Below are 20,191 nucleotides of genomic sequence, written 5' to 3'. Positions count from 1 at the left end.
GAGCTTTCCGTGCCGGTCCCTTCGCTGCGGGGGAACGAGCTGGAGGCCCCGCGGCCTCGGAGCGGGGCTCCGCCGACCGTGAAGAGAGAGCGCTGGCAAGCGTTCGGAGTTAAGCAAGGACGGAGCGCCGCTGTGCGCGATCGGCGGAGCCCTGCTCCGACGGCTGCAGGCGCCCAGCTCGTTCTCCCACGCCAACGGCGCCAGCCCTGGGCGTGCTGGCTGCTCCTTCACCTTGCCCTGCCGGCGCTTTACCGCAGGCGCAACGCACAGCGGTGAACCGCACTTGCCTTTCCTCCAGGCACTCGGAGCACACGTTCTGAAGCGCGCTCCCACCCTCGGCAGAGAGCAGCTCCCAAAGTGCAAACGACCGGCGGCGATGTCTCCACACGACAGGTCTGCAGGGCTTCGCGCTCCGGCGCGTTCCTCCCCTTCCCTCAGCAGCGCTTTCGCGGCTACAAGGCGCACTGGGGGATCTGCCCTTGCCTGGCCTCCCAGCACGCGCAATACACGTTCTCCAGCTCACGCTCACTCCTCTCGGCGCACGCTAGCTGCCAAAGTGACAAACGCCGGGCAACTGCCCTCCCGGCCCTTCTTCGCGCGCCTCTGAGTTCTTCTGCCAAAGCGCTGGCACGGCACCGGTGAGCAGCAGCAAGAGCTGTTCGGCGCGCGCACCTTTGCTGCGGGAGAAAGCGCCGGACGGTTGCCGTGTGGGAGCAGGGCTCTGCCGATGGGGACGGCGAGACAGAGAGAGCGCTGCTGGCACTTCGAGGAGCTGGGCAAGCTCGGAGCCCCAGCGTGCATTTGGCTGCCACCGAAGCGGCACGCAAAGCCCAGGGAGCAGCCCAGGGCTTTCACCTGCGCTGCGGGAGAACGCCGCGCCGGGCGTTTGCGGTGTCGCACGCAGCAGGGCTCTGCCGGTCGGGACAGTGAGACAGAGTGCCGGCAGGGTTCGGGGCCGGGCACGCGCGCAGCCGCAGCGCGTGCTTGGCTGCGAAAGCGGTGGTGAGGGAAGGTGAGGAGCGGCAGCTTTCGGTGCTGTCCCCTCGCAAGGCTGTGGGCCAAAAGGCTGGCCGTTTGCGCTTTGGGGGCCGAGCCGTGCCGAGAGCGAGAGCGAGCCCGAGACTGCGCGCTCAGAGTGCGCGGAGGAAAAGCGAGTGCCGCTCACCTGCGGTGCGCGCGTGTGTCGCCAGCGAAGCGCTGGCAAAGGACGGTGAGGAAGAGCGAGAGCTTTCCGTGCCGGTCCCTTCGCTGCGGGGGAACGAGCTGGAGGCCCCGCGGCCTCGGAGCGGGGCTCCGCCGACCGTGAAGAGAGAGCGCTGGCAAGCGTTCGGAGTTAAGCAAGGACGGAGCGCCGCTGTGCGCGATCGGCGGAGCCCTGCTCCGACGGCTGCAGGCGCCCAGCTCGTTCTCCCACGCCAACGGCGCCAGCCCTGGGCGTGCTGGCTGCTCCTTCACCTTGCCCTGCCGGCGCTTTACCGCAGGCGCAACGCACAGCGGTGAACCGCACTTGCCTTTCCTCCAGGCACTCGGAGCACACGTTCTGAAGCGCGCTCCCACCCTCGGCAGAGAGCAGCTCCCAAAGTGCAAACGACCGGCGGCGATGTCTCCACACGACAGGTCTGCAGGGCTTCGCGCTCCGGCGCGTTCCTCCCCTTCCCTCAGCAGCGCTTTCGCGGCTACAAGGCGCACTGGGGGATCTGCCCTTGCCTGGCCTCCCAGCACGCGCAATACACGTTCTCCAGCTCACGCTCACTCCTCTCGGCGCACGCTAGCTGCCAAAGTGACAAACGCCGGGCAACTGCCCTCCCGGCCCTTCTTCGCGCGCCTCTGAGTTCTTCTGCCAAAGCGCTGGCACGGCACCGGTGAGCAGCAGCAAGAGCTGTTCGGCGCGCGCACCTTTGCTGCGGGAGAAAGCGCCGGACGGTTGCCGTGTGGGAGCAGGGCTCTGCCGATGGGGACGGCGAGACAGAGAGAGCGCTGCTGGCACTTCGAGGAGCTGGGCAAGCTCGGAGCCCCAGCGTGCATTTGGCTGCCACCGAAGCGGCACGCAAAGCCCAGGGAGCAGCCCAGGGCTTTCACCTGCGCTGCGGGAGAACGCCGCGCCGGGCGTTTGCGGTGTCGCACGCAGCAGGGCTCTGCCGGTCGGGACAGTGAGACAGAGTGCCGGCAGGGTTCGGGGCCGGGCACGCGCGCAGCCGCAGCGCGTGCTTGGCTGCGAAAGCGGTGGTGAGGGAAGGTGAGGAGCGGCAGCTTTCGGTGCTGTCCCCTCGCAAGGCTGTGGGCCAAAAGGCTGGCCGTTTGCGCTTTGGGGGCCGAGCCGTGCCGAGAGCGAGAGCGAGCCCGAGACTGCGCGCTCAGAGTGCGCGGAGGAAAAGCGAGTGCCGCTCACCTGCGGTGCGCGCGTGTGTCGCCAGCGAAGCGCTGGCAAAGGACGGTGAGGAAGAGCGAGAGCTTTCCGTGCCGGTCCCTTCGCTGCGGGGGAACGAGCTGGAGGCCCCGCGGCCTCGGAGCGGGGCTCCGCCGACCGTGAAGAGAGAGCGCTGGCAAGCGTTCGGAGTTAAGCAAGGACGGAGCGCCGCTGTGCGCGATCGGCGGAGCCCTGCTCCGACGGCTGCAGGCGCCCAGCTCGTTCTCCCACGCCAACGGCGCCAGCCCTGGGCGTGCTGGCTGCTCCTTCACCTTGCCCTGCCGGCGCTTTACCGCAGGCGCAACGCACAGCGGTGAACCGCACTTGCCTTTCCTCCAGGCACTCGGAGCACACGTTCTGAAGCGCGCTCCCACCCTCGGCAGAGAGCAGCTCCCAAAGTGCAAACGACCGGCGGCGATGTCTCCACACGACAGGTCTGCAGGGCTTCGCGCTCCGGCGCGTTCCTCCCCTTCCCTCAGCAGCGCTTTCGCGGCTACAAGGCGCACTGGGGGATCTGCCCTTGCCTGGCCTCCCAGCACGCGCAATACACGTTCTCCAGCTCACGCTCACTCCTCTCGGCGCACGCTAGCTGCCAAAGTGACAAACGCCGGGCAACTGCCCTCCCGGCCCTTCTTCGCGCGCCTCTGAGTTCTTCTGCCAAAGCGCTGGCACGGCACCGGTGAGCAGCAGCAAGAGCTGTTCGGCGCGCGCACCTTTGCTGCGGGAGAAAGCGCCGGACGGTTGCCGTGTGGGAGCAGGGCTCTGCCGATGGGGACGGCGAGACAGAGAGAGCGCTGCTGGCACTTCGAGGAGCTGGGCAAGCTCGGAGCCCCAGCGTGCATTTGGCTGCCACCGAAGCGGCACGCAAAGCCCAGGGAGCAGCCCAGGGCTTTCACCTGCGCTGCGGGAGAACGCCGCGCCGGGCGTTTGCGGTGTCGCACGCAGCAGGGCTCTGCCGGTCGGGACAGTGAGACAGAGTGCCGGCAGGGTTCGGGGCCGGGCACGCGCGCAGCCGCAGCGCGTGCTTGGCTGCGAAAGCGGTGGTGAGGGAAGGTGAGGAGCGGCAGCTTTCGGTGCTGTCCCCTCGCAAGGCTGTGGGCCAAAAGGCTGGCCGTTTGCGCTTTGGGGGCCGAGCCGTGCCGAGAGCGAGAGCGAGCCCGAGACTGCGCGCTCAGAGTGCGCGGAGGAAAAGCGAGTGCCGCTCACCTGCGGTGCGCGCGTGTGTCGCCAGCGAAGCGCTGGCAAAGGACGGTGAGGAAGAGCGAGAGCTTTCCGTGCCGGTCCCTTCGCTGCGGGGGAACGAGCTGGAGGCCCCGCGGCCTCGGAGCGGGGCTCCGCCGACCGTGAAGAGAGAGCGCTGGCAAGCGTTCGGAGTTAAGCAAGGACGGAGCGCCGCTGTGCGCGATCGGCGGAGCCCTGCTCCGACGGCTGCAGGCGCCCAGCTCGTTCTCCCACGCCAACGGCGCCAGCCCTGGGCGTGCTGGCTGCTCCTTCACCTTGCCCTGCCGGCGCTTTACCGCAGGCGCAACGCACAGCGGTGAACCGCACTTGCCTTTCCTCCAGGCACTCGGAGCACACGTTCTGAAGCGCGCTCCCACCCTCGGCAGAGAGCAGCTCCCAAAGTGCAAACGACCGGCGGCGATGTCTCCACACGACAGGTCTGCAGGGCTTCGCGCTCCGGCGCGTTCCTCCCCTTCCCTCAGCAGCGCTTTCGCGGCTACAAGGCGCACTGGGGGATCTGCCCTTGCCTGGCCTCCCAGCACGCGCAATACACGTTCTCCAGCTCACGCTCACTCCTCTCGGCGCACGCTAGCTGCCAAAGTGACAAACGCCGGGCAACTGCCCTCCCGGCCCTTCTTCGCGCGCCTCTGAGTTCTTCTGCCAAAGCGCTGGCACGGCACCGGTGAGCAGCAGCAAGAGCTGTTCGGCGCGCGCACCTTTGCTGCGGGAGAAAGCGCCGGACGGTTGCCGTGTGGGAGCAGGGCTCTGCCGATGGGGACGGCGAGACAGAGAGAGCGCTGCTGGCACTTCGAGGAGCTGGGCAAGCTCGGAGCCCCAGCGTGCATTTGGCTGCCACCGAAGCGGCACGCAAAGCCCAGGGAGCAGCCCAGGGCTTTCACCTGCGCTGCGGGAGAACGCCGCGCCGGGCGTTTGCGGTGTCGCACGCAGCAGGGCTCTGCCGGTCGGGACAGTGAGACAGAGTGCCGGCAGGGTTCGGGGCCGGGCACGCGCGCAGCCGCAGCGCGTGCTTGGCTGCGAAAGCGGTGGTGAGGGAAGGTGAGGAGCGGCAGCTTTCGGTGCTGTCCCCTCGCAAGGCTGTGGGCCAAAAGGCTGGCCGTTTGCGCTTTGGGGGCCGAGCCGTGCCGAGAGCGAGAGCGAGCCCGAGACTGCGCGCTCAGAGTGCGCGGAGGAAAAGCGAGTGCCGCTCACCTGCGGTGCGCGCGTGTGTCGCCAGCGAAGCGCTGGCAAAGGACGGTGAGGAAGAGCGAGAGCTTTCCGTGCCGGTCCCTTCGCTGCGGGGGAACGAGCTGGAGGCCCCGCGGCCTCGGAGCGGGGCTCCGCCGACCGTGAAGAGAGAGCGCTGGCAAGCGTTCGGAGTTAAGCAAGGACGGAGCGCCGCTGTGCGCGATCGGCGGAGCCCTGCTCCGACGGCTGCAGGCGCCCAGCTCGTTCTCCCACGCCAACGGCGCCAGCCCTGGGCGTGCTGGCTGCTCCTTCACCTTGCCCTGCCGGCGCTTTACCGCAGGCGCAACGCACAGCGGTGAACCGCACTTGCCTTTCCTCCAGGCACTCGGAGCACACGTTCTGAAGCGCGCTCCCACCCTCGGCAGAGAGCAGCTCCCAAAGTGCAAACGACCGGCGGCGATGTCTCCACACGACAGGTCTGCAGGGCTTCGCGCTCCGGCGCGTTCCTCCCCTTCCCTCAGCAGCGCTTTCGCGGCTACAAGGCGCACTGGGGGATCTGCCCTTGCCTGGCCTCCCAGCACGCGCAATACACGTTCTCCAGCTCACGCTCACTCCTCTCGGCGCACGCTAGCTGCCAAAGTGACAAACGCCGGGCAACTGCCCTCCCGGCCCTTCTTCGCGCGCCTCTGAGTTCTTCTGCCAAAGCGCTGGCACGGCACCGGTGAGCAGCAGCAAGAGCTGTTCGGCGCGCGCGCACCTTTGCTGCGGGAGAAAGCGCCGGACGGTTGCCGTGTGGGAGCAGGGCTCTGCCGATGGGGACGGCGAGACAGAGAGAGCGCTGCTGGCACTTCGAGGAGCTGGGCAAGCTCGGAGCCCCAGCGTGCATTTGGCTGCCACCGAAGCGGCACGCAAAGCCCAGGGAGCAGCCCAGGGCTTTCACCTGCGCTGCGGGAGAACGCCGCGCCGGGCGTTTGCGGTGTCGCACGCAGCAGGGCTCTGCCGGTCGGGACAGTGAGACAGAGTGCCGGCAGGGTTCGGGGCCGGGCACGCGCGCAGCCGCAGCGCGTGCTTGGCTGCGAAAGCGGTGGTGAGGGAAGGTGAGGAGCGGCAGCTTTCGGTGCTGTCCCCTCGCAAGGCTGTGGGCCAAAAGGCTGGCCGTTTGCGCTTTGGGGGCCGAGCCGTGCCGAGAGCGAGAGCGAGCCCGAGACTGCGCGCTCAGAGTGCGCGGAGGAAAAGCGAGTGCCGCTCACCTGCGGTGCGCGCGTGTGTCGCCAGCGAAGCGCTGGCAAAGGACGGTGAGGAAGAGCGAGAGCTTTCCGTGCCGGTCCCTTCGCTGCGGGGGAACGAGCTGGAGGCCCCGCGGCCTCGGAGCGGGGCTCCGCCGACCGTGAAGAGAGAGCGCTGGCAAGCGTTCGGAGTTAAGCAAGGACGGAGCGCCGCTGTGCGCGATCGGCGGAGCCCTGCTCCGACGGCTGCAGGCGCCCAGCTCGTTCTCCCACGCCAACGGCGCCAGCCCTGGGCGTGCTGGCTGCTCCTTCACCTTGCCCTGCCGGCGCTTTACCGCAGGCGCAACGCACAGCGGTGAACCGCACTTGCCTTTCCTCCAGGCACTCGGAGCACACGTTCTGAAGCGCGCTCCCACCCTCGGCAGAGAGCAGCTCCCAAAGTGCAAACGACCGGCGGCGATGTCTCCACACGACAGGTCTGCAGGGCTTCGCGCTCCGGCGCGTTCCTCCCCTTCCCTCAGCAGCGCTTTCGCGGCTACAAGGCGCACTGGGGGATCTGCCCTTGCCTGGCCTCCCAGCACGCGCAATACACGTTCTCCAGCTCACGCTCACTCCTCTCGGCGCACGCTAGCTGCCAAAGTGACAAACGCCGGGCAACTGCCCTCCCGGCCCTTCTTCGCGCGCCTCTGAGTTCTTCTGCCAAAGCGCTGGCACGGCACCGGTGAGCAGCAGCAAGAGCTGTTCGGCGCGCGCACCTTTGCTGCGGGAGAAAGCGCCGGACGGTTGCCGTGTGGGAGCAGGGCTCTGCCGATGGGGACGGCGAGACAGAGAGAGCGCTGCTGGCACTTCGAGGAGCTGGGCAAGCTCGGAGCCCCAGCGTGCATTTGGCTGCCACCGAAGCGGCACGCAAAGCCCAGGGAGCAGCCCAGGGCTTTCACCTGCGCTGCGGGAGAACGCCGCGCCGGGCGTTTGCGGTGTCGCACGCAGCAGGGCTCTGCCGGTCGGGACAGTGAGACAGAGTGCCGGCAGGGTTCGGGGCCGGGCACGCGCGCAGCCGCAGCGCGTGCTTGGCTGCGAAAGCGGTGGTGAGGGAAGGTGAGGAGCGGCAGCTTTCGGTGCTGTCCCCTCGCAAGGCTGTGGGCCAAAAGGCTGGCCGTTTGCGCTTTGGGGGCCGAGCCGTGCCGAGAGCGAGAGCGAGCCCGAGACTGCGCGCTCAGAGTGCGCGGAGGAAAAGCGAGTGCCGCTCACCTGCGGTGCGCGCGTGTGTCGCCAGCGAAGCGCTGGCAAAGGACGGTGAGGAAGAGCGAGAGCTTTCCGTGCCGGTCCCTTCGCTGCGGGGGAACGAGCTGGAGGCCCCGCGGCCTCGGAGCGGGGCTCCGCCGACCGTGAAGAGAGAGCGCTGGCAAGCGTTCGGAGTTAAGCAAGGACGGAGCGCCGCTGTGCGCGATCGGCGGAGCCCTGCTCCGACGGCTGCAGGCGCCCAGCTCGTTCTCCCACGCCAACGGCGCCAGCCCTGGGCGTGCTGGCTGCTCCTTCACCTTGCCCTGCCGGCGCTTTACCGCAGGCGCAACGCACAGCGGTGAACCGCACTTGCCTTTCCTCCAGGCACTCGGAGCACACGTTCTGAAGCGCGCTCCCACCCTCGGCAGAGAGCAGCTCCCAAAGTGCAAACGACCGGCGGCGATGTCTCCACACGACAGGTCTGCAGGGCTTCGCGCTCCGGCGCGTTCCTCCCCTTCCCTCAGCAGCGCTTTCGCGGCTACAAGGCGCACTGGGGGATCTGCCCTTGCCTGGCCTCCCAGCACGCGCAATACACGTTCTCCAGCTCACGCTCACTCCTCTCGGCGCACGCTAGCTGCCAAAGTGACAAACGCCGGGCAACTGCCCTCCCGGCCCTTCTTCGCGCGCCTCTGAGTTCTTCTGCCAAAGCGCTGGCACGGCACCGGTGAGCAGCAGCAAGAGCTGTTCGGCGCGCGCACCTTTGCTGCGGGAGAAAGCGCCGGACGGTTGCCGTGTGGGAGCAGGGCTCTGCCGATGGGGACGGCGAGACAGAGAGAGCGCTGCTGGCACTTCGAGGAGCTGGGCAAGCTCGGAGCCCCAGCGTGCATTTGGCTGCCACCGAAGCGGCACGCAAAGCCCAGGGAGCAGCCCAGGGCTTTCACCTGCGCTGCGGGAGAACGCCGCGCCGGGCGTTTGCGGTGTCGCACGCAGCAGGGCTCTGCCGGTCGGGACAGTGAGACAGAGTGCCGGCAGGGTTCGGGGCCGGGCACGCGCGCAGCCGCAGCGCGTGCTTGGCTGCGAAAGCGGTGGTGAGGGAAGGTGAGGAGCGGCAGCTTTCGGTGCTGTCCCCTCGCAAGGCTGTGGGCCAAAAGGCTGGCCGTTTGCGCTTTGGGGGCCGAGCCGTGCCGAGAGCGAGAGCGAGCCCGAGACTGCGCGCTCAGAGTGCGCGGAGGAAAAGCGAGTGCCGCTCACCTGCGGTGCGCGCGTGTGTCGCCAGCGAAGCGCTGGCAAAGGACGGTGAGGAAGAGCGAGAGCTTTCCGTGCCGGTCCCTTCGCTGCGGGGGAACGAGCTGGAGGCCCCGCGGCCTCGGAGCGGGGCTCCGCCGACCGTGAAGAGAGAGCGCTGGCAAGCGTTCGGAGTTAAGCAAGGACGGAGCGCCGCTGTGCGCGATCGGCGGAGCCCTGCTCCGACGGCTGCAGGCGCCCAGCTCGTTCTCCCACGCCAACGGCGCCAGCCCTGGGCGTGCTGGCTGCTCCTTCACCTTGCCCTGCCGGCGCTTTACCGCAGGCGCAACGCACAGCGGTGAACCGCACTTGCCTTTCCTCCAGGCACTCGGAGCACACGTTCTGAAGCGCGCTCCCACCCTCGGCAGAGAGCAGCTCCCAAAGTGCAAACGACCGGCGGCGATGTCTCCACACGACAGGTCTGCAGGGCTTCGCGCTCCGGCGCGTTCCTCCCCTTCCCTCAGCAGCGCTTTCGCGGCTACAAGGCGCACTGGGGGATCTGCCCTTGCCTGGCCTCCCAGCACGCGCAATACACGTTCTCCAGCTCACGCTCACTCCTCTCGGCGCACGCTAGCTGCCAAAGTGACAAACGCCGGGCAACTGCCCTCCCGGCCCTTCTTCGCGCGCCTCTGAGTTCTTCTGCCAAAGCGCTGGCACGGCACCGGTGAGCAGCAGCAAGAGCTGTTCGGCGCGCGCACCTTTGCTGCGGGAGAAAGCGCCGGACGGTTGCCGTGTGGGAGCAGGGCTCTGCCGATGGGGACGGCGAGACAGAGAGAGCGCTGCTGGCACTTCGAGGAGCTGGGCAAGCTCGGAGCCCCAGCGTGCATTTGGCTGCCACCGAAGCGGCACGCAAAGCCCAGGGAGCAGCCCAGGGCTTTCACCTGCGCTGCGGGAGAACGCCGCGCCGGGCGTTTGCGGTGTCGCACGCAGCAGGGCTCTGCCGGTCGGGACAGTGAGACAGAGTGCCGGCAGGGTTCGGGGCCGGGCACGCGCGCAGCCGCAGCGCGTGCTTGGCTGCGAAAGCGGTGGTGAGGGAAGGTGAGGAGCGGCAGCTTTCGGTGCTGTCCCCTCGCAAGGCTGTGGGCCAAAAGGCTGGCCGTTTGCGCTTTGGGGGCCGAGCCGTGCCGAGAGCGAGAGCGAGCCCGAGACTGCGCGCTCAGAGTGCGCGGAGGAAAAGCGAGTGCCGCTCACCTGCGGTGCGCGCGTGTGTCGCCAGCGAAGCGCTGGCAAAGGACGGTGAGGAAGAGCGAGAGCTTTCCGTGCCGGTCCCTTCGCTGCGGGGGAACGAGCTGGAGGCCCCGCGGCCTCGGAGCGGGGCTCCGCCGACCGTGAAGAGAGAGCGCTGGCAAGCGTTCGGAGTTAAGCAAGGACGGAGCGCCGCTGTGCGCGATCGGCGGAGCCCTGCTCCGACGGCTGCAGGCGCCCAGCTCGTTCTCCCACGCCAACGGCGCCAGCCCTGGGCGTGCTGGCTGCTCCTTCACCTTGCCCTGCCGGCGCTTTACCGCAGGCGCAACGCACAGCGGTGAACCGCACTTGCCTTTCCTCCAGGCACTCGGAGCACACGTTCTGAAGCGCGCTCCCACCCTCGGCAGAGAGCAGCTCCCAAAGTGCAAACGACCGGCGGCGATGTCTCCACACGACAGGTCTGCAGGGCTTCGCGCTCCGGCGCGTTCCTCCCCTTCCCTCAGCAGCGCTTTCGCGGCTACAAGGCGCACTGGGGGATCTGCCCTTGCCTGGCCTCCCAGCACGCGCAATACACGTTCTCCAGCTCACGCTCACTCCTCTCGGCGCACGCTAGCTGCCAAAGTGACAAACGCCGGGCAACTGCCCTCCCGGCCCTTCTTCGCGCGCCTCTGAGTTCTTCTGCCAAAGCGCTGGCACGGCACCGGTGAGCAGCAGCAAGAGCTGTTCGGCGCGCGCACCTTTGCTGCGGGAGAAAGCGCCGGACGGTTGCCGTGTGGGAGCAGGGCTCTGCCGATGGGGACGGCGAGACAGAGAGAGCGCTGCTGGCACTTCGAGGAGCTGGGCAAGCTCGGAGCCCCAGCGTGCATTTGGCTGCCACCGAAGCGGCACGCAAAGCCCAGGGAGCAGCCCAGGGCTTTCACCTGCGCTGCGGGAGAACGCCGCGCCGGGCGTTTGCGGTGTCGCACGCAGCAAGGGCTCTGCCGGTCGGGACAGTGAGACAGAGTGCCGGCAGGGGTTCGGGGCCGGGCACGCGCGCAGCCGCAGCGCGTGCTTGGCTGCGAAAGCGGTGGTGAGGGAAGGTGAGGAGCGGCAGCTTTCGGTGCTGTCCCCATCGCAAGGCTGTGGGCCAAAAGGCTGGCCGTTTGCGCTTTGGGGGCCGAGCCGTGCCGAGAGCGAGAGCGAGCCCGAGACTGCGCGCTCAGAGTGCGCGGAGGAAAAGCGAGTGCCGCTCACCTGCGGTGCGCGCGTGTGTCGCCAGCGAAGCGCTGGCAAAGGACGGTGAGGAAGAGCGAGAGCTTTCCGTGCCGGTCCCTTCGCTGCGGGGGAACGAGCTGGAGGCCCCGCGGCCTCGGAGCGGGGCTCCGCCGACCGTGAAGAGAGAGCGCTGGCAAGCGTTCGGAGTTAAGCAAGGACGGAGCGCCGCTGTGCGCGATCGGCGGAGCCCTGCTCCGACGGCTGCAGGCGCCCAGCTCGTTCTCCCACGCCAACGGCGCCAGCCCTGGGCGTGCTGGCTGCTCCTTCACCTTGCCCTGCCGGCGCTTTACCGCAGGCGCAACGCACAGCGGTGAACCGCACTTGCCTTTCTCCAGGCACTCGGAGCACACGTTCTGAAGCGCGCGCCTCCCACCCTCGGCAGAGAGCAGCTCCCAAAGTGCAAACGACCGGCGGCGATGTCTCCACACGACAGGTCTGCAGGGCTTCGCGCTCCGGCGCGTTCCTCCCCTTCCCTCAGCAGCGCTTTCGCGGCTACAAGGCGCACTGGGGGATCTGCCCTTGCCTGGCCTCCCAGCACGCGCAATACACGTTCTCCAGCTCACGCTCACTCCTCTCGGCGCACGCTAGCTGCCAAAGTGACAAACGCCGGGCAACTGCCCTCCCGGCCCTTCTTCGCGCGCCTCTGAGTTCTTCTGCCAAAGCGCTGGCACGGCACCGGTGAGCAGCAGCAAGAGCTGTTCGGCACGCGCACCTTTGCTGCGGGAGAAAGCGCCGGACGGTTGCCGTGTGGGAGCAGGGCTCTGCCGATGGGGACGGCGAGACAGAGAGAGCGCTGCTGGCACTTCGAGGAGCTGGGCAAGCTCGGAGCCCCAGCGTGCCATTTGGCTGCCACCGAAGCGGCACGCAAAGCCCAGGGAGCAGCCCAGGGCTTTCACCTGCGCTGCGGGAGAACGCCGCGCCGGGCGTTTGCGGTGTCGCACGCAGCAGGGCTCTGCCGGTCGGGACAGTGAGACAGAGTGCCGGCAGGGTTCGGGGCCGGGCACGCGCGCAGCCGCAGCGCGTGCTTGGCTGCGAAAGCGGTGGTGAGGGAAGGTGAGGAGCGGCAGCTTTCGGTGCTGTCCCCTCGCAAGGCTGTGGGCCAAAAGGCTGGCCGTTTGCGCTTTGGGGGCCGAGCCGTGCCGAGAGCGAGAGCGAGCCCGAGACTGCGCGCTCAGAGTGCGCGGAGGAAAAGCGAGTGCCGCTCACCTGCGGTGCGCGCGTGTGTCGCCAGCGAAGCGCTGGCAAAGGACGGTGAGGAAGAGCGAGAGCTTTCCGTGCCGGTCCCTTCGCTGCGGGGGAACGAGCTGGAGGCCCCGCGGCCTCGGAGCGGGGCTCCGCCGACCGTGAAGAGAGAGCGCTGGCAAGCGTTCGGAGTTAAGCAAGGACGGAGCGCCGCTGTGCGCGATCGGCGGAGCCCTGCTCCGACGGCTGCAGGCGCCCAGCTCGTTCTCCCACGCCAACGGCGCCAGCCCTGGGCGTGCTGGCTGCTCCTTCACCTTGCCCTGCCGGCGCTTTACCGCAGGCGCAACGCACAGCGGTGAACCGCACTTGCCTTTCCTCCAGGCACTCGGAGCACACGTTCTGAAGCGCGCTCCCACCCTCGGCAGAGAGCAGCTCCCAAAGTGCAAACGACCGGCGGCGATGTCTCCACACGACAGGTCTGCAGGGCTTCGCGCTCCGGCGCGTTCCTCCCCTTCCCTCAGCAGCGCTTTCGCGGCTACAAGGCGCACTGGGGGATCTGCCCTTGCCTGGCCTCCCAGCACGCGCAATACACGTTCTCCAGCTCACGCTCACTCCTCTCGGCGCACGCTAGCTGCCAAAGTGACAAACGCCGGGCAACTGCCCTCCCGGCCCTTCTTCGCGCGCCTCTGAGTTCTTCTGCCAAAGCGCTGGCACGGCACCGGTGAGCAGCAGCAAGAGCTGTTCGGCGCGCGCACCTTTGCTGCGGGAGAAAGCGCCGGACGGTTGCCGTGTGGGAGCAGGGCTCTGCCGATGGGGACGGCGAGACAGAGAGAGCGCTGCTGGCACTTCGAGGAGCTGGGCAAGCTCGGAGCCCCAGCGTGCATTTGGCTGCCACCGAAGCGGCACGCAAAGCCCAGGGAGCAGCCCAGGGCTTTCACCTGCGCTGCGGGAGAACGCCGCGCCGGGCGTTTGCGGTGTCGCACGCAGCAGGGCTCTGCCGGTCGGGACAGTGAGACAGAGTGCCGGCAGGGTTCGGGGCCGGGCACGCGCGCAGCCGCAGCGCGTGCTTGGCTGCGAAAGCGGTGGTGAGGGAAGGTGAGGAGCGGCAGCTTTCGGTGCTGTCCCCTCGCAAGGCTGTGGGCCAAAAGGCTGGCCGTTTGCGCTTTGGGGGCCGAGCCGTGCCGAGAGCGAGAGCGAGCCCGAGACTGCGCGCTCAGAGTGCGCGGAGGAAAAGCGAGTGCCGCTCACCTGCGGTGCGCGCGTGTGTCGCCAGCGAAGCGCTGGCAAAGGACGGTGAGGAAGAGCGAGAGCTTTCCGTGCCGGTCCCTTCGCTGCGGGGGAACGAGCTGGAGGCCCCGCGGCCTCGGAGCGGGGCTCCGCCGACCGTGAAGAGAGAGCGCTGGCAAGCGTTCGGAGTTAAGCAAGGACGGAGCGCCGCTGTGCGCGATCGGCGGAGCCCTGCTCCGACGGCTGCAGGCGCCCAGCTCGTTCTCCCACGCCAACGGCGCCAGCCCTGGGCGTGCTGGCTGCTCCTTCACCTTGCCCTGCCGGCGCTTTACCGCAGGCGCAACGCACAGCGGTGAACCGCACTTGCCTTTCCTCCAGGCACTCGGAGCACACGTTCTGAAGCGCGCTCCCACCCTCGGCAGAGAGCAGCTCCCAAAGTGCAAACGACCGGCGGCGATGTCTCCACACGACAGGTCTGCAGGGCTTCGCGCTCCGGCGCGTTCCTCCCCTTCCCTCAGCAGCGCTTTCGCGGCTACAAGGCGCACTGGGGGATCTGCCCTTGCCTGGCCTCCCAGCACGCGCAATACACGTTCTCCAGCTCACGCTCACTCCTCTCGGCGCACGCTAGCTGCCAAAGTGACAAACGCCGGGCAACTGCCCTCCCGGCCCTTCTTCGCGCGCCTCTGAGTTCTTCTGCCAAAGCGCTGGCACGGCACCGGTGAGCAGCAGCAAGAGCTGTTCGGCGCGCGCACCTTTGCTGCGGGAGAAAGCGCCGGACGGTTGCCGTGTGGGAGCAGGGCTCTGCCGATGGGGACGGCGAGACAGAGAGAGCGCTGCTGGCACTTCGAGGAGCTGGGCAAGCTCGGAGCCCCAGCGTGCATTTGGCTGCCACCGAAGCGGCACGCAAAGCCCAGGGAGCAGCCCAGGGCTTTCACCTGCGCTGCGGGAGAACGCCGCGCCGGGCGTTTGCGGTGTCGCACGCAGCAGGGCTCTGCCGGTCGGGACAGTGAGACAGAGTGCCGGCAGGGTTCGGGGCCGGGCACGCGCGCAGCCGCAGCGCGTGCTTGGCTGCGAAAGCGGTGGTGAGGGAAGGTGAGGAGCGGCAGCTTTCGGTGCTGTCCCCTCGCAAGGCTGTGGGCCAAAAGGCTGGCCGTTTGCGCTTTGGGGGCCGAGCCGTGCCGAGAGCGAGAGCGAGCCCGAGACTGCGCGCTCAGAGTGCGCGGAGGAAAAGCGAGTGCCGCTCACCTGCGGTGCGCGCGTGTGTCGCCAGCGAAGCGCTGGCAAAGGACGGTGAGGAAGAGCGAGAGCTTTCCGTGCCGGTCCCTTCGCTGCGGGGGAACGAGCTGGAGGCCCCGCGGCCTCGGAGCGGGGCTCCGCCGACCGTGAAGAGAGAGCGCTGGCAAGCGTTCGGAGTTAAGCAAGGACGGAGCGCCGCTGTGCGCGATCGGCGGAGCCCTGCTCCGACGGCTGCAGGCGCCCAGCTCGTTCTCCCACGCCAACGGCGCCAGCCCTGGGCGTGCTGGCTGCTCCTTCACCTTGCCCTGCCGGCGCTTTACCGCAGGCGCAACGCACAGCGGTGAACCGCACTTGCCTTTCCTCCAGGCACTCGGAGCACACGTTCTGAAGCGCGCTCCCACCCTCGGCAGAGAGCAGCTCCCAAAGTGCAAACGACCGGCGGCGATGTCTCCACACGACAGGTCTGCAGGGCTTCGCGCTCCGGCGCGTTCCTCCCCTTCCCTCAGCAGCGCTTTCGCGGCTACAAGGCGCACTGGGGGATCTGCCCTTGCCTGGCCTCCCAGCACGCGCAATACACGTTCTCCAGCTCACGCTCACTCCTCTCGGCGCACGCTAGCTGCCAAAGTGACAAACGCCGGGCAACTGCCCTCCCGGCCCTTCTTCGCGCGCCTCTGAGTTCTTCTGCCAAAGCGCTGGCACGGCACCGGTGAGCAGCAGCAAGAGCTGTTCGGCGCGCGCACCTTTGCTGCGGGAGAAAGCGCCGGACGGTTGCCGTGTGGGAGCAGGGCTCTGCCGATGGGGACGGCGAGACAGAGAGAGCGCTGCTGGCACTTCGAGGAGCTGGGCAAGCTCGGAGCCCCAGCGTGCATTTGGCTGCCACCGAAGCGGCACGCAAAGCCCAGGGAGCAGCCCAGGGCTTTCACCTGCGCTGCGGGAGAACGCCGCGCCGGGCGTTTGCGGTGTCGCACGCAGCAGGGCTCTGCCGGTCGGGACAGTGAGACAGAGTGCCGGCAGGGTTCGGGGCCGGGCACGCGCGCAGCCGCAGCGCGTGCTTGGCTGCGAAAGCGGTGGTGAGGGAAGGTGAGGAGCGGCAGCTTTCGGTGCTGTCCCCTCGCAAGGCTGTGGGCCAAAAGGCTGGCCGTTTGCGCTTTGGGGGCCGAGCCGTGCCGAGAGCGAGAGCGAGCCCGAGACTGCGCGCTCAGAGTGCGCGGAGGAAAAGCGAGTGCCGCTCACCTGCGGTGCGCGCGTGTGTCGCCAGCGAAGCGCTGGCAAAGGACGGTGAGGAAGAGCGAGAGCTTTCCGTGCCGGTCCCTTCGCTGCGGGGGAACGAGCTGGAGGCCCCGCGGCCTCGGAGCGGGGCTCCGCTGACCGTGAAGAGAGAGCGCTGGCAAGCGTTCGGAGTTAAGCAAGGACGGAGCGCCGCTGTGCGCGATCGGCGGAGCCCTGCTCCGACGGCTGCAGGCGCCCAGCTCGTTCTCCCACGCCAACGGCGCCAGCCCTGGGCGTGCTGGCTGCTCCTTCACCTTGCCCTGCCGGCGCTTTACCGCAGGCGCAACGCACAGCGGTGAACCGCACTTGCCTTTCCTCCAGGCACTCGGAGCACACGTTCTGAAGCGCGCTCCCACCCTCGGCAGAGAGCAGCTCCCAAAGTGCAAACGACCGGCGGCGATGTCTCCACACGACAGGTCTGCAGGGCTTCGCGCTCCGGCGCGTTCCTCCCCTTCCCTCAGCAGCGCTTTCGCGGCTACAAGGCGCACTGGGGGATCTGCCCTTGCCTGGCCTCCCAGCACGCGCAATACACGTTCTCCAGCTCACGCTCACTCCTCTCGGCGCACGCTAGCTGCCAAAGTGACAAACGCCGGGCAACTGCCCTCCCGGCCCTTCTTCGCGCGCCTCTGAGTTCTTCTGCCAAAGCGCTGGCACGGCACCGGTGAGCAGCAGCAAGAGCTGTTCGGCGCGCGCACCTTTGCTGCGGGAGAAAGCGCCGGACGGTTGCCGTGTGGGAGCAGGGCTCTGCCGATGGGGACGGCGAGACAGAGAGAGCGCTGCTGGCACTTCGAGGAGCTGGGCAAGCTCGGAGCCCCAGCGTGCATTTGGCTGCCACCGAAGCGGCACGCAAAGCCCAGGGAGCAGCCCAGGGCTTTCACCTGCGCTGCGGGAGAACGCCGCGCCGGGCGTTTGCGGTGTCGCACGCAGCAGGGCTCTGCCGGTCGGGACAGTGAGACAGAGTGCCGGCAGGGTTCGGGGCCGGGCACGCGCGCAGCCGCAGCGCGTGCTTGGCTGCGAAAGCGGTGGTGAGGGAAGGTGAGGAGCGGCAGCTTTCGGTGCTGTCCCCTCGCAAGGCTGTGGGCCAAAAGGCTGGCCGTTTGCGCTTTGGGGGCCGAGCCGTGCCGAGAGCGAGAGCGAGCCCGAGACTGCGCGCTCAGAGTGCGCGGAGGAAAAGCGAGTGCCGCTCACCTGCGGTGCGCGCGTGTGTCGCCAGCGAAGCGCTGGCAAAGGACGGTGAGGAAGAGCGAGAGCTTTCCGTGCCGGTCCCTTCGCTGCGGGGGAACGAGCTGGAGGCCCCGCGGCCTCGGAGCGGGGCTCCGCCGACCGTGAAGAGAGAGCGCTGGCAAGCGTTCGGAGTTAAGCAAGGACGGAGCGCCGCTGTGCGCGATCGGCGGAGCCCTGCTCCGACGGCTGCAGGCGCCCAGCTCGTTCTCCCACGCCAACGGCGCCAGCCCTGGGCGTGCTGGCTGCTCCTTCACCTTGCCCTGCCGGCGCTTTACCGCAGGCGCAACGCACAGCGGTGAACCGCACTTGCCTTTCCTCCAGGCACTCGGAGCACACGTTCTGAAGCGCGCTCCCACCCTCGGCAGAGAGCAGCTCCCAAAGTGCAAACGACCGGCGGCGATGTCTCCACACGACAGGTCTGCAGGGCTTCGCGCTCCGGCGCGTTCCTCCCCTTCCCTCAGCAGCGCTTTCGCGGCTACAAGGCGCACTGGGGGATCTGCCCTTGCCTGGCCTCCCAGCACGCGCAATACACGTTCTCCAGCTCACGCTCACTCCTCTCGGCGCACGCTAGCTGCCAAAGTGACAAACGCCGGGCAACTGCCCTCCCGGCCCTTCTTCGCGCGCCTCTGAGTTCTTCTGCCAAAGCGCTGGCACGGCACCGGTGAGCAGCAGCAAGAGCTGTTCGGCGCGCGCACCTTTGCTGCGGGAGAAAGCGCCGGACGGTTGCCGTGTGGGAGCAGGGCTCTGCCGATGGGGACGGCGAGACAGAGAGAGCGCTGCTGGCACTTCGAGGAGCTGGGCAAGCTCGGAGCCCCAGCGTGCATTTGGCTGCCACCGAAGCGGCACGCAAAGCCCAGGGAGCAGCCCAGGGCTTTCACCTGCGCTGCGGGAGAACGCCGCGCCGGGCGTTTGCGGTGTCGCACGCAGCAGGGCTCTGCCGGTCGGGACAGTGAGACAGAGTGCCGGCAGGGTTCGGGGCCGGGCACGCGCGCAGCCGCAGCGCGTGCTTGGCTGCGAAAGCGGTGGTGAGGGAAGGTGAGGAGCGGCAGCTTTCGGTGCTGTCCCCTCGCAAGGCTGTGGGCCAAAAGGCTGGCCGTTTGCGCTTTGGGGGCCGAGCCGTGCCGAGAGCGAGAGCGAGCCCGAGACTGCGCGCTCAGAGTGCGCGGAGGAAAAGCGAGTGCCGCTCACCTGCGGTGCGCGCGTGTGTCGCCAGCGAAGCGCTGGCAAAGGACGGTGAGGAAGAGCGAGAGCTTTCCGTGCCGGTCCCTTCGCTGCGGGGGAACGAGCTGGAGGCCCCGCGGCCTCGGAGCGGGGCTCCGCCGACCGTGAAGAGAGAGCGCTGGCAAGCGTTCGGAGTTAAGCAAGGACGGAGCGCCGCTGTGCGCGATCGGCGGAGCCCTGCTCCGACGGCTGCAGGCGCCCAGCTCGTTCTCCCACGCCAACGGCGCCAGCCCTGGGCGTGCTGGCTGCTCCTTCACCTTGCCCTGCCGGCGCTTTACCGCAGGCGCAACGCACAGCGGTGAACCGCACTTGCCTTTCCTCCAGGCACTCGGAGCACACGTTCTGAAGCGCGCTCCCACCCTCGGCAGAGAGCAGCTCCCAAAGTGCAAACGACCGGCGGCGATGTCTCCACACGACAGGTCTGCAGGGCTTCGCGCTCCGGCGCGTTCCTCCCCTTCCCTCAGCAGCGCTTTCGCGGCTACAAGGCGCACTGGGGGATCTGCCCTTGCCTGGCCTCCCAGCACGCGCAATACACGTTCTCCAGCTCACGCTCACTCCTCTCGGCGCACGCTAGCTGCCAAAGTGACAAACGCCGGGCAACTGCCCTCCCGGCCCTTCTTCGCGCGCCTCTGAGTTCTTCTGCCAAAGCGCTGGCACGGCACCGGTGAGCAGCAGCAAGAGCTGTTCGGCGCGCGCACCTTTGCTGCGGGAGAAAGCGCCGGACGGTTGCCGTGTGGGAGCAGGGCTCTGCCGATGGGGACGGCGAGACAGAGAGAGCGCTGCTGGCACTTCGAGGAGCTGGGCAAGCTCGGAGCCCCAGCGTGCATTTGGCTGCCACCGAAGCGGCACGCAAAGCCCAGGGAGCAGCCCAGGGCTTTCACCTGCGCTGCGGGAGAACGCCGCGCCGGGCGTTTGCGGTGTCGCACGCAGCAGGGCTCTGCCGGTCGGGACAGTGAGACAGAGTGCCGGCAGGGTTCGGGGCCGGGCACGCGCGCAGCCGCAGCGCGTGCTTGGCTGCGAAAGCGGTGGTGAGGGAAGGTGAGGAGCGGCAGCTTTCGGTGCTGTCCCCTCGCAAGGCTGTGGGCCAAAAGGCTGGCCGTTTGCGCTTTGGGGGCCGAGCCGTGCCGAGAGCGAGAGCGAGCCCGAGACTGCGCGCTCAGAGTGCGCGGAGGAAAAGCGAGTGCCGCTCACCTGCGGTGCGCGCGTGTGTCGCCAGCGAAGCGCTGGCAAAGGACGGTGAGGAAGAGCGAGAGCTTTCCGTGCCGGTCCCTTCGCTGCGGGGGAACGAGCTGGAGGCCCCGCGGCCTCGGAGCGGGGCTCCGCCGACCGTGAAGAGAGAGCGCTGGCAAGCGTTCGGAGTTAAGCAAGGACGGAGCGCCGCTGTGCGCGATCGGCGGAGCCCTGCTCCGACGGCTGCAGGCGCCCAGCTCGTTCTCCCACGCCAACGGCGCCAGCCCTGGGCGTGCTGGCTGCTCCTTCACCTTGCCCTGCCGGCGCTTTACCGCAGGCGCAACGCACAGCGGTGAACCGCACTTGCCTTTCCTCCAGGCACTCGGAGCACACGTTCTGAAGCGCGCTCCCACCCTCGGCAGAGAGCAGCTCCCAAAGTGCAAACGACCGGCGGCGATGTCTCCACACGACAGGTCTGCAGGGCTTCGCGCTCCGGCGCGTTCCTCCCCTTCCCTCAGCAGCGCTTTCGCGGCTACAAGGCGCACTGGGGGATCTGCCCTTGCCTGGCCTCCCAGCACGCGCAATACACGTTCTCCAGCTCACGCTCACTCCTCTCGGCGCACGCTAGCTGCCAAAGTGACAAACGCCGGGCAACTGCCCTCCCGGCCCTTCTTCGCGC

The sequence above is a fragment of the Pelecanus crispus genome, chromosome 10, assembly GCF_030463565.1.
Source record: "Pelecanus crispus isolate bPelCri1 chromosome 10, bPelCri1.pri, whole genome shotgun sequence".
NCBI lineage: Eukaryota > Metazoa > Chordata > Aves > Pelecaniformes > Pelecanidae > Pelecanus > Pelecanus crispus.
The sequence above is the reverse complement of the archived record's forward strand: the minus strand, read 5'-3'. Positions refer to the sequence as shown.